The following is a 13,309-nucleotide window of genomic DNA, read 5'->3' on the forward strand; positions in this document are numbered from 1 at the left end:
TTATGTGGTTTTGATCTTTTTTTTAACAGCACTGTGTACATTGTTATTGGTGTTTTTATTGTAAGTCTAACATCTTTTAAGGAAGCCACTGGTCTATGAATCTATATGAACAGAAGGAAAAGGCAAATTCCAAAAGTTTTGAAACCTGTATTCTCATGTTGAACCAAATAGACTCTTTGACAGCACCCATACCATATATTTGAGATGCCAGCCTCAGCATACATTTTGAAAACATTTTGAACCTTCCTAAAAGCATTAAACATAAACGATGTGATGTCATAGGAAAAAATGCTGGCCTGGGATTCAAAAAGACTGAGATCTTTAATTTGTTTCTTTCACTGCCTGATGATATTGTTTGTATTGGTGAAGGCAGGCTTAGTTTTTAAAAAAGCAGAATCCTCCCTGGCTAGTTAAGCAGGAAAGGAATTAACTAAAAGGATCCTGGGTGGTTCACAGTATCTTTGGAAGGGCTGGAGAAATAAGCTCGAGGCTCAGTTCTAGGAACAGTGCCCAGAAGTGGGTTGTAGAACTTGTCTGATGGGAAAATGGCCCCTGTTCCTACTGCACCACCCACACTCATTGCTACATTTGCACTGCTGCCAATTTTATCAACTCAATTCAATTTTATCACAGCCATCACTACCAGTACTTTTGGCAACCTTGTGTCCGATGCTACCCCTGAAAGTTGGACCCCTTGTGACCCCAAATGTGGCCCATACTTAGCTGTTACTCTTCCAAGTCAAAGTCTCATGTAAGCTTCCCTGATTGGCAGATCCTCGGTCATTGGCATGTTTCTAATTGCAAGGAAGGCTGGGAAATTAAGCTCTGACTTCCATGTTGGATTGACGGAGAATAGAATGTGGTAATTTCCCCAAATAGAGATGGGGGATTTAAAAGGTACCCTTTTCATTTACCATGATGGCAAACTCAAGCCAAGATGAGCCAAACACGGGGCATAAAATGTCAGTAATTAGGAACTGAGCTCCTTGTTTATGAACAAACAAAACACTTGCCTGGTTTTAGCACTTTGCAAATACCATTCTGATCCACCCAAGTAGCTAAACAAAATAGAAACTTCTTCCCTATATCCCACTATTTTTGCAATCTCTGACACACCTTTCTGAGTTTAAATTGCCTTGAAGGCATTGGATTACTTTCAAGTTCATAGATTTTGATAGCTGGCAGTTGTATTTTGTTTGGCTTGTGTTTGTTTTTTTTTAATTAAGAGTTTAAAGATAAAAACCTATATTTCTGTCTCCTCTTGAAAAATAGAAAGTGGGCCTACATTTCCCCATGTCAATAATCAGTAGGGTAAATGGCAGCTGTCCCTCTCAGACTCTGCCTGTTCTTTGCATTTTTCCCTCCATCCCTACAATTCCTTCTTGTCTAATGTGTGTGATGTGTGTGTTCAGTCGTGTCCAACTCTTTGCGACCCCGTGGACCCACCAAGGGTGGGTAGCCCACCAGGCTCCTCTGCCCATGGGATTTCCCAGGCAAGAATACTAGACTGGGTTGCTGTTTCCTCCTCCCCGGGATCCTCCCAACCCAGTGATTAAACCGACCATCTCCTGAATTGACAGGTGGATTCTTTACCACCGTACCACCTGGGAAGCCCTGTTGTCTTATGCCTTCTCCCATTTATCTTATTTTCATATCCCAGAAGGTACTTAACTAGGTAGTCCTTGGACTGGATAATTTTAAGGTCCCTTTGTGCCCTAGGTATAGTGGAAATAGGTAATTAGGGATGATTGTGTAAATAGCTCAAAGTGGAACTGAAGACTGATTTTTAAATTAGAACCCAAATGTGATTATATATCTAAAGGTCTAAAAGACTCAATTTAAAAATGGTTAGAACTATTCATAATATTCAGGAAAAGTAGCTCAATACAAGAAAACTACATAGAAAGCAATAATTTTACTTTATACTAATAATAAACAAGATCTTATGCAATGGGGGATACTATTTGCTATACCAACAAATATTATGAAATACCTGGGTGCTATGAAATTGGATGAGAAATGTGTAAGACTAAAATGAATACAGTTGTATACATTTCCTGATAGCTCAGTTGGTAAAGAATCTGCCTGTAATGCAGGAGATCCTGGTTCGATTCCTGGGTCAGGAAGACCCACTGGAGAAGGGAAAGGCTACCCACTCCAGTATAATGGCCTGGAGAATTCCATGGACTGTATAGGCCATGGGGGTTGCAGACTCGGACACAACTGAGTGACTTTCATTCACTTCACATACATTAGTATGTCATTGTGCCAAAAAGAATTAAAATTTGTTTGATTTCCCTGGTGGCTCAGACGGTAAAGCGTCTGCCCACAATGCTGGAGACCTGGGTTCAGTCCCTGGGTCGGGAAGATCTCCTGGAGAAGGAAATGGCAACCCACTCCAGTATTCTTGCCTGGAAAATCCCATGGACGGTGGAACCTGGTAGGCAACAGTCCATGGGGCTGCAAAGAGTCGAACACGACTGAGCAACTTCACTTTCAAAATGAATACAGTTTGAAAACTTTATCATCTCTCTGAATTGGAAGACACTAATTTAAAAATTCTACCCTTGGGGTTCGGCTCGCAGCTCCACCAAGAGACAGGAGTGGGGGCGGGGGTCTGTTTGACTGGGGGCTTCGGCTTTTGTTCCAGGTTGGCCAGCAGCGGCAGCACCCGGGCGCCCCCTGCAGGCAGCGGCGGCCGCAGCCACGGGCGGAACAGAAGTGCGCCCGGGCTCGGTGGAGTTAGGCCCGGAGGAGCGGCGCGGCAAGGAAGACTAGGGGTCCGGGGATGGCGGCAGCACCGCAGGCTTGGGCGCAGGGCCTGGTGCGGTGCTCAGTGGCCGCCTGCCGCCTGGCACTGCTGCAGATATTCCGCTCACAGAAGTTCCCCTGGGACAAGCTGGAGCGGCTGGACCGGCACTACTTCTTCCGTTTGAACCGGAACAACTTCACGATGCTCATGGCTGTGTTGGTGATCTTGTGCGCGGCGCGGCTTCCGCTGCAGCTGCCCTACCTAGCCATCCTAGTGGCCACCATGGGTGTGATCCTCGTCTTGGCCATGCTCTGCAACCGCGCTGCCTCCCACCAGGACCACATGGGCCTGGCCTTCTAAGCGCTCATCGCCATCACGCTGGCCGTCCCGGTGGTGGGCCTGCTGCTGCTCCAGCCGCGCATTGCCTCCAAGGGCATCTGGTGGACTGTGTCCTTCACTACCGTCTATATGCTCCTGCCCGTGTGCATGCGGGCTGCGATACTCAGCGGGGTGCTCCTGTCTGTCCTCCATCTGACCATCGCCCTGCGCTCCAACACCCAGAATCAATTCCTGCTCAAGCAGGTAGGGGCCCACCTGGGCACAGGGACTGGATAGTGGGGTGTGCAGGCCTTGGCCTGACTCCAAAGAGAGGCAACCCACCTTCATCCTTTAAACTAGTGAGAAGATCCAGAGAGACATGGATCTGCCAGCTGTGTGGTGTCTTCTGGCCTCTGACCCCCCTCTGAGCCCCAGGATCTTCTTTCCTTCACAAAAAGAGTGCTCTTCTATGTATTGTTCCCGCTGGTAGAAGACAGACCAAACCGTGTCCATTATTGTAGGGATGCTAATGAGGAAGGCGGGTTTGGCTCTCCAAAGGTCCCCTTCTCTTCCTGTGCTTCTGTCCCTAAATATAAGGCACCTGACCGAAGTGGTTGGACCCTTTAGTCCCTCTCCCAGCCTCTCCCTCAGGAGAGCCACTGACAGTTTGTAGTGAACTCAGTTGAGTCCTGGATGGAGGGTTGATGAGAGAAACCCTAGGTACTCTTTGCCCAGTCTTAGGGAGGAGAAATGATAACCCTGCCAGTTGTGAGGCTCGGGGGTTGAGAGCTGGAAATATACCTGAAATTGAGGAAGGACTGACAAGTGAGTTTCATTTGCAAAGTGCCTGGCAAGCTAAAAAGCTGCCTTCAGCAAAAGTGGGAAGCAACCTTTGTGTGTGGTGACATTCTCCTCCTGGCCTGAGCAGAAAGCTAGGGTTGTATGTCAGGACCCCTTCACATGGGTGCTCCTGATTATTGCTTGTGGTGGGGGCTTTTTATCACTCCTGAGATGAGTTAGGTGAGCCTTGAATGATGGGATTAGGAGGAAATAAAACTTCTGGCTGGTTAAAAAAATTCTAATCTGTCCAAATTAATCTAGATTTGAATAGATTCTAATCAGAATTACAGTTCTGTTCTTAGATTCGGTTTTGTTTTGCAGGGTTGAGGGAGAGAAATTGGCTCATTGATTTTTGAGGTTCCTCAAAAAAAATCAGGGATTGAAAAAAATATTGAAAAGGGAGAATGTTAAAGTCCAGATACTAGAATTTATATAATTGATAGATATTTGAAAACACTTTACTGTTAGTGAATTAAACTATCAGTGAAATAGAGTATAAAGCCCATAAAAGATTCATTATTGTGGATTTTACTGTAGGGTACAGAGAAATTCTCAAATCAGTGGACAAAGAATAGATTAATAGTAAAGGTTCTAGTGACAGTTGATTAGGAAACATTTAATACATTTTAATTTTGTGGTAGGTAGGGCACAGTTGCCAAAAAACATAAAAGGAAAAATTGACTGTATTCACTACAGGAAAATTTTCTATTTCTCTATAGCAAAAAAGTACTGTCAACAAACTGAAAAGATAAGAGATAGACTGAGAGAAAATAGTTACAACCAATGTAAGAACCAGGGGATTGACATTAAGGATTTATGAAAACGCCTGTAAAATCAGCAGACAAAAATGGCTTAAGGACAGGAATAAACAGTTCTCAGAAGCAATACAAATAGCTTTTAAACCTATGAAAAGAAACCAAATAATCACACAAGCTGAAACAATAATGAAATAGAGTTTCCACATATTGTATTAGTGACATTTAAAAAGAATAATATAACTGGCTCCAGAGCATGTGGGATAACAGGTACTTTCATTTTCTATTGATAGGAGCTTAAATAGGTTCAGCATTTTGGAGGGTAATTGGCAATATCTAATGCTGAGACTGTGTTACCTAGTAATTGCATGTTTAGAAACTTTTTACTCAGAAAAATTTTGACAAGTAGGTTGTTACAGATGTTTGTGTGTGCACTCAAACAATATTTATTGCAGCAAAATTTATAATAGCAAAAATCTGGAAAAAATAAAATGTCCAACTCTAGGGGAATAGTTGGATAAATTCTTCTGCTTTGGTTTAAGACTGTACTATTTAGCCATTAGGTCTTACCTAGTGGCTCAGTCAGTAAAGATTCTGCCTGTAAGGTGAGAGAACTGGGTTCAGTGTCTGAGTGGGGAAGATCCCCTGGAGAAGGAAATGGCAACCCACTCCAGTATTTTTGCCTGGAGAATTCCATGGACAGAGAAGCCTGGCGGGCTACAGCCCATGGGGTCACAAAGAATCAGACACGACTAAGTGACTAACACTATTTAGCCTTTAGAAAGGATGAGATATGCCAAATACGCGTACTTGAAAAAATCTTCAGTGCATTAGTCAGGATTGGTTAAGTAATGCTGCAGTAATTAACCCCCAGATCTCAAGGAATTAAATCAATAAGGGTCACTCTGTGTGTATCCATTGTTGTCAGACGGAGCTTTGTTCATAATAGTCACTCAGGACTGAAGTTGACAGAACAGCCACTACCTGAAATGTACCAGAGAGAGAAGAGAACTTTGGAGGGTCAAGACCAATAAATCTCAGCTGGGAAGAAAAACATCATTTACACTGTCAGTCCATTGGCTAGTGTGAGTCACATGGCTCCACCCATATATTCAGAAGAAAGAGGGAAACCAGATGCTAGATAAACAGCACTAATGGCTACCATATATATGTCATGCTGTTTTGTAGATAAAGCAAAATTCAGAAGTCTGTATAATATGATCCTATTTATGCCAAAAATCTAAAGGTTACATGTACATGTATATTTATATAAATATTTCAAGGATTGTGTATCCTTTGAAGAAATCTTAGCAGGCTGCACATCAGCCTGCCTCATTCTTTGATATATTTCTTAAACAATGAGCAATTGTAAAAAAAAAATTAAAAAGATAAAAACAAATAAAGCTCAAGCAAATAGAACCAAAAAGCCTGGGCAAAGAACAATGAGCATTTTCTGTTTCTTGCTTCAGTTTTCAGAAAGAGCTAATGGCAAATGCTGGCAGAGTGTTTTGAGCAAAAGTCAAGAGTCTCAGAATCATAAAGCAGGATATGAGTTGTTCCACTTGATGCTCTACTCTGATTATTGATTTAATTTTAATGTGTTTACTTAAAATTCTTGCATTATGGGCTATAATATTTTTTATTTATGCTTTAAAATCCCAGAGCTTTGAAAGTAAATTTGGGATGGAATAGTTTTTATAACTTTCAAATTCTTATCAAATTAACAACAAAGTCTTACCCCTTTATTTTCCCCACTTACACTGTATCACTAATATTTTACTGTATTTGCTTTATCTTGCATCTCTTCATTCACACACCCCTCTATCCATCCATTAATCCATCTTAACTTTGATGCATTTCAAAGAAAATTTCACAGACATCAGTTATTTCCTTCTAAATATATCAGCATGTTTACCATTTATTTACATTTTTTCCCTTTTGATGTAAAATTTATTGTTAATAAAATGGATAAACCTAAAGTATACATTTGCTTAATTTCGACAAATACACCTGTGCAACCCAAATCCCTGTTAAAACATACAACATTACCATCCTGATCCTAGTCAGTCCCTGCCCACACCTCCATCCAAGGAGCAATCACTTTTCTGATTTTTTTCACAGTAAATATATTTTTTCTGTTCTAGAATTTCATGTAAATGGAATTACACAGCATGTATTCTTTTGTGGATTCTCTTAAGTATGATTTTGAGATTTATCCATATTGTTGAGTGTATCAGTAATTCATTCGTGATTTGTACTGCTCAGTAGTGAATACTACAATTTGTTTATTCTCTCCCCTGCTGATGAACATCTGGGCTATTTCCAATATTGGGCTAATATGAATAAACCTGCTCTCGACATTCTTAGGCAAATATTTTTGTGAACATAATTTTTTTTTCTCTTGGTTATGTAACTATGAATGAAATTGCTGGGACATAGGTATGTGTTTAGTTTTTAAAGAAGCTGCCAGACTTATTACCAAAGAGGTTATACCAGTTTACATTTCCCCTAACAATGTACAGAGGGTCTAATTGCTTCACAGCCTTATCAACAATTTGGTATTATTAGGCTTTTTAATGTAAACCATCTGGTAGATATGTAGTAGTGTCCCACTGTAGTTTAATTTGCATTTTTCTGATAACCCTTGATGTTGAACACTTTTTTTCATGTGTTTATTGGCTCTTTGAGAGGTACAGACTGTGAGAGATGGTGAGGGACAGGGAGGTCTGGCTGTGCTGCAGTCCATGGGGTCACAGAGTTGGACACGACTTGGCATCTGAACAACACTGACTCTTTGTATATTTTGTGAGGTCTCTTTTCAGATCCTTTGCCAAATTTTATTGATCGCTTGTTCTATTATTATTGAGGTGTGCTGTGCTATTATATTTCTCTAATAGCTTTATGATTTTAGCTTTTACTTTTGAGCCTGTGATTCATTTCAAATTATATTTTATATATGCTGTTGGATAAGCATGAAGGTTTATTATACTTAAATTCTTAAAATGCTTATTTGAAAATTTTCTATTATATACCAGGATTATTTTATGTTAAAGTAAAAAATTCCAGAGCTTTAAAATATAATTTTGAAATGTTTAAAATGTTTTCAAATTCTTATTAAATTGGTGACTATCTTACCCTTTCATTTTCTTCTTCTTCTGTGACTTAGTTTTTAAAAAAATTTTTTGTTGGTGGAAAATTGCTTTACAATGTTATATTGGTTTTCCGTACAACAATGTGGATCAGTTATTTATATGCATATATCTCCTCCCTTTTGAATTTCCACTGACCACCCCCCACCCCCTGCATCCCACCCTTCTAGGTCATCACAGAGTGCCAGATTGAGCATCCTGTGTTATATAGCAACTTCCCACTAGCTATCTGTTTTAATCTGATAGTGTATATATATTAATGCTACTTTATCAATTCGTCCCACACTCACCTTTGCCCACTGTGCATGACTTAGTTTTGACTATTAAAATGACAAATTCTCCTTTGAAAAAGAAACTGAAGTGCTCATCTTTTATACTTCTGATAATTTCCTTACATAGTACATTTCCACTTCTTGAGGATTGATGTATCCTTGCTACATTAATATCCCAATTAACTGAGGAATGCCAGGTACCATTGGTCTTGTTAACCGAAGGAACCTATTACACGTGTGACAAATTGTATTTTCCAAAGATGGCTACAACAGTGTCCCATCCAAAATGTTCATCTACAATGTGAACTTGAAAGTTCTTTCATTGATAGATGGGCTCCGTGTCATTTCCCCTTGAATGTTGAGTGGCTTAGTGATTCACTTCTAACCAATAGAATGCAACAGAAGTGATGCTGTGTAATGTCTGAGGCCAGGTCAGAAAAAATGATGCAACTTCTAAATTGTCTGATTTAGACAATGCAATTGTCTAAATTGTCTGACACTTGCTTTTGCAGCCCTGTATTACCATGTAAGGAATTCTACCACCTTGAAGCTGCCATGCTATGTAGTCCAAGCTACATGGTAATTCACGTGACAGCCCAAACTGAAATCTCAGCTGATGGCTCTTGCTATGCACTTGATTTATGAGCATAGATACCTTCACACAGGGCTTCCCTGGTGGCTCAGTGGTGTCAAGATTATGACTGCAGTGCAGGAGACACAGGTTCAATCCCTGGATCAAGAAGATCCCCTGGAGAAGGAAATGGAAACCCACTCCAGTATTCTTGCCTGGGAAATCCCATGGACAGAAGAGCCTGGTGGGCTATAGTCCATGGGGTTGCAAAAGAGTCAGACATGACTTAGCAACTAAACAGACAGACCTTCACATAATTCAAGCCCTCAGTTACAGAATCTTCCAACTTGAAACTCCAGACATTCTTTTGTGCCCTGTCTGAATTCCTGATCCACAGAATCCATGAGCATAACAAAATAGTTGTTTTAAGCTGTTGATTTTTAGGGCAATTTGTTAAACAGCCATATTGACTGAAGCAGCATGCAGCAACACATTTTGATAATATGCGGCCCTCAAATTAAGTATTTGATGTTTGATTTTTTTGAGAGACAGTCTGATATCTTTTAGTACCTCAGAGTCATGACTTCCCAGTCCTTTAATTGCAGAAGTGGAGAAATCCTGTGCCATGTCTTAGAAGTTACTCTTGTGAAAAGATCTCCACATCAGTTAGAATGCAAAATATGCTGGGTAGGGGAAAAAAAGTATCAAAATTATCCTTTGTATGTGTACCTTCCATCTGGAAGAATAGTAGTAAAATTTCCTTCTACGTGAACTGAGCAAGGTGAGGTGGGGGTGGGTGCTTTTGTGAAGTTAGGTATGTTTTCCATACAAAGAAGAAGATGTGGTCTCATTTTCCAAGAACACATTTAATTTTTAAACACTAATTTATTTTTAAATTTACATACACTGAGATTCACTCTTTTTTGGTGCCCAGGGTTCTATGATGGAGATAAATTCCAAGAGTTGTGCCACCACAATAATCACAATAAAGATATAGATCAATCCTACCACAGCTGCCTCCTCACCACCACCTCCCCCCCACAAATTAGAGAAAATGCTTTCTCTTGAGTAAATGCCTAGAAAGGAAATGTCTGGATCATATGGAAGGCATATGTTTAACTTTCTGAGAAACTATAAAACTTTTTGTTGTTGTTTTTTACGTCTTTTATTGCACTAATTTCTGTTAGTGTTTTTGAGCTCTACCATTTCTTCTTGATTATTTCTTAGAATTTCCATCTCTCTGTTACCCATCTATTCTTACATGTTGTCTAATTTTTGAATTAGAGACTTTACCATGTTACTCATTTTAAATTCACAGGCTGATAATTACAATATCCTGCCATATCTGAGTCTAGTTCTGATGTTTGCTCTGTCTCCCCAACGTCTGTTTTTTGCCTTTTAGTATGCCTTTTAATTTTTTGCTGAAAGCCAGACTGTGATATACTAGATAAAAGAAACTCTGGTAAGTAAGCCTTTGGTGATGTGATGGTAAGGTGTGGAGGGAGAAGTCTTCTCCATTGCTATGATTAGGCCTCAGTCTTTTTAGTGTGCCCGTGTCCCTCAGCTGTGAATTTCTTAAGTACATTTTAATTTCCTCTCCCACTCTTCTAGGTGTGATAGGATGGCTGGGCAGGTGGGGAGGGGCAGGGGGGCTAGATATGGATATTTACCTGCCCTTATATAGAAAGCTCCATGGGGCTGGAGTTGAGTATTTCCCTTCCCCCAGGTTGGTTAGTCTCTGATAAATCCCAGTAGGTTAGACTCTGGTAAAATAGTTTCCCTTGTTAAGAACAGAAGTCAGAGAGGACTTTTCTTTGATATTCACTATGAGAACCTGATTAAGCTCCTGTAGATTAAACTCACAGAAATGTAGGGCTCCCTTGATGACTGGCTTCCCCTGGAATTTTTATCTCTTAGATTTGTCCGCATAGAGTCTCCAGAAATTCATCACTTACATCAAATTCATCCAAGTCCAGATTTTCCTATCCTGCTACTGGTTCCCACAGAGGTTTCTGCTGGTTTCTGCTTGTGGGTTTCTGCTAAGTCATGATACTCCATATCTGTGTGTCTGTTTGTCTTTTCAATTTGAGGGACAGTGGTTTGCCCAGTGACCTCCCTTCTCAAATGGATCTAAGAACAGTTGTTGATTTTTCAGTTCCTTCAGCTTTTTTATTTCTCAAGTTGTTTTTTAAAGTGATTGTATCATTTTTATTTTTACCAAGAGTCTTTGAGAGTTCCAGTTCTTCTACATGCTTCCCACACGTGGTATGGTCTGTATGTTTAATTTTAGCCATCCTAACAGAGGGGTAGTAGTATTTCTTTGTAGTTTTTACTTGAATTTTCCTAATGATTAATGATGTTAAACATGTTTTCGTGAACTTCTTTGCCACCCATAAATCTTTTTTGGTGAAGCCAGAGGAGATTTCAGGTCTTTTTCCCAAACATTTTTTGAGTTTCTTGTTTTCTTGTTCCTATTTTGTGAGTTCTTTATTTATTCTGGATACAAGTCCTTTATCAGATATATGATTTCCAAATATGTTTGTCTGTGGCTTGTGATTTATTTCTTTAAAAAACTGTTTTTTGAAGAGAAAAAGTTTTAAATTCTGATTAAGTCCTATTTATCAGTTTTTGCTTTTGTGGATCATGATTTTGGTATTACATCTAAGAAATTTTTGATTAATCCTAAATCACATACATTTTCTATGTTTTCTTCTAGACTTATTACAGTTTTAAATGAGATCTGTGATGCACTTTAAGTTAATTTTTTGTTTGTGGTATGAAATAAGGTTTGAAGTTTTATTTGTTTTTCTTTTTTTTTTAGATCTAAGGTTTAGATTTTATTTTATTTTTAAAATTTATTTATTTTAATTGGAGGCTAATTACTTTACAATATTGTAGTGGTTTTGTCATACATTGACATGAATTAGCCATGGGTGTACATGTTGTTTATATGTAGATATGCATTTTTTCAGCACCATTTGTTGAGGAAAAAAACTATCATTTCTCCACCAGATTGCCTTTGAATTATTTTTGTAAATCAGTGTCCATATATGATGGGCCTTTTCCTATTATGTTCTGTCAATCTGTCTACCTTGTCACTGATACCACACTTTCTTGACTACTGTATCTTTATAATAAATGTTGAAGTCAGGTAGTGTTCATTCTCCAAGTGTTCATTCTCCAGTGTTCTCTTTCAAAGTTATTTTGGCTCTATTAGGTCATTGTATTTCCTTTGGAACTTTAATCAGCCTGTCAATTTTTTAATTTTATTTTTTATTTCTTAATTAATTATTTTAATTGGAGGCTAATTACAATATTGTGTTTTTTGCCATACCTTAACATGAATCAGCCATGGGTGTACATGTGTCCCACCATCCTGAACCTCCCCTCCCACCTCCCTCCCCTGCGCATCCCTATCCCTCTGGATTGTCCCAGAGCACCAGCTTTGGGTGCCCTGGTTCATGCATAGAATTTGTAGCCTGTCAATTTATACAACAAACCCTGTTGGGATTTTGACTGCAGTTGCATTAAATCTTTAGATAAATTTGTGGACGACATTGAGTCTTCTGACTCATGAACATAGTGTATCGCTTCATTTATTTGTGATTTAATTTATTTCAGACATACTTTATAATAGTGTTCAATGTACAGGTCTTCTTCCACATCTCTTGTCAGATTTATCCACGAATATTTCATATTTGGAAATTGTATTGTTTTTCATTTTAATTTCCAATTGTATATTGCTAGTATATATAAATATTGTTATTTGTGTATTGATCTTATATCCTGATACCTTGCTGAACTCACCTATTTGTCCTAGTAGCTTTCTTTTTTATTCTGTTGGGTTTTTTGGCAGTCATGTCATCTGTAAATAAAGGCAGTTTTACTTCTTTATTTCCACGTTGCATTCATTTAATTTCTTTCTTCTTTTTTTTTTTTTTTTTTTGCTTTTTTGCACTGGCTAGAAGTTCTAGTGCTATCAATATATTGAATAGAAGAGATGAAAAAGAACATCATTCTCTTGTTCCTAAAATTAAGGGGTAGGCATTTACTCTTTTAACATTAACTGTAATGTCACTTAAGAGTTTTTGGTAAATCAGCTTGTGAAAGTTCCTTTGTTGTTCCTTTGTTGTTGGGTGTTAGATTTTGTCAAGTCATTTATTGAAATAATCAGATTTTGTTAATATAATGACTTACGTTGATTGATTTTCAAATGTGAAGACTTGTATTCTGGGATAAACTTTATTTGGCCACGATGTTGTTTTCCCTTTTCTTTTGTTGTTGACTCGCTCAGTCATGTCTGACTCTTTGTGACCACATGGACTGCAGCGTGCAAGTCTTCCCTGTCCTTCACTGTCTCCCAGAGTTTGCTCAAGCTCACGTCCATTGAGTCGATGATGCCATCCAACCATCTTATCCTCTGTTGCCCCCTTCTCTTCCTGCACTCAGTCTTTCCCAGCATGAGGGTCTTTTCCAGGGAATCAGCTCTTTGCATCAGGTGGCTGAAGTATTGGAGCTTCAGCATCATACCTTCCAATGGATGTTCAGGATTAATTTCCTTTAGGATTGACTGGCTTGATCTCCTTACTGTCCAAGGGACTCTCAAGTCTTCTCCAACACCACAGTTTGAAAGCATCAGTTCTTTGGCACTC

The 13,309-nt window shown here is 39.1% G+C and overlaps 1 protein-coding gene and 1 non-coding gene across 2 annotated transcripts in view; both read left to right on the plus strand.

Moving 5' to 3' along the window:
• The window catches only part of EFHC2 (EF-hand domain containing 2), a 240,083-nt gene that overhangs the window by 157,450 nt on the left and 69,324 nt on the right, over positions 1 to 13,309 (plus strand). The gene's annotated exons all lie outside the window — the stretch shown is intronic.
• On the plus strand, positions 2,055 to 2,127 carry TRNAY-GUA. Its single transcript has one exon. It is a non-coding gene; the product is annotated as a tRNA-Tyr (tRNA).

Source organism: Cervus canadensis, chromosome X (genome assembly GCF_019320065.1).
Source record: "Cervus canadensis isolate Bull #8, Minnesota chromosome X, ASM1932006v1, whole genome shotgun sequence".
Lineage (NCBI taxonomy): Eukaryota > Metazoa > Chordata > Mammalia > Artiodactyla > Cervidae > Cervus > Cervus canadensis.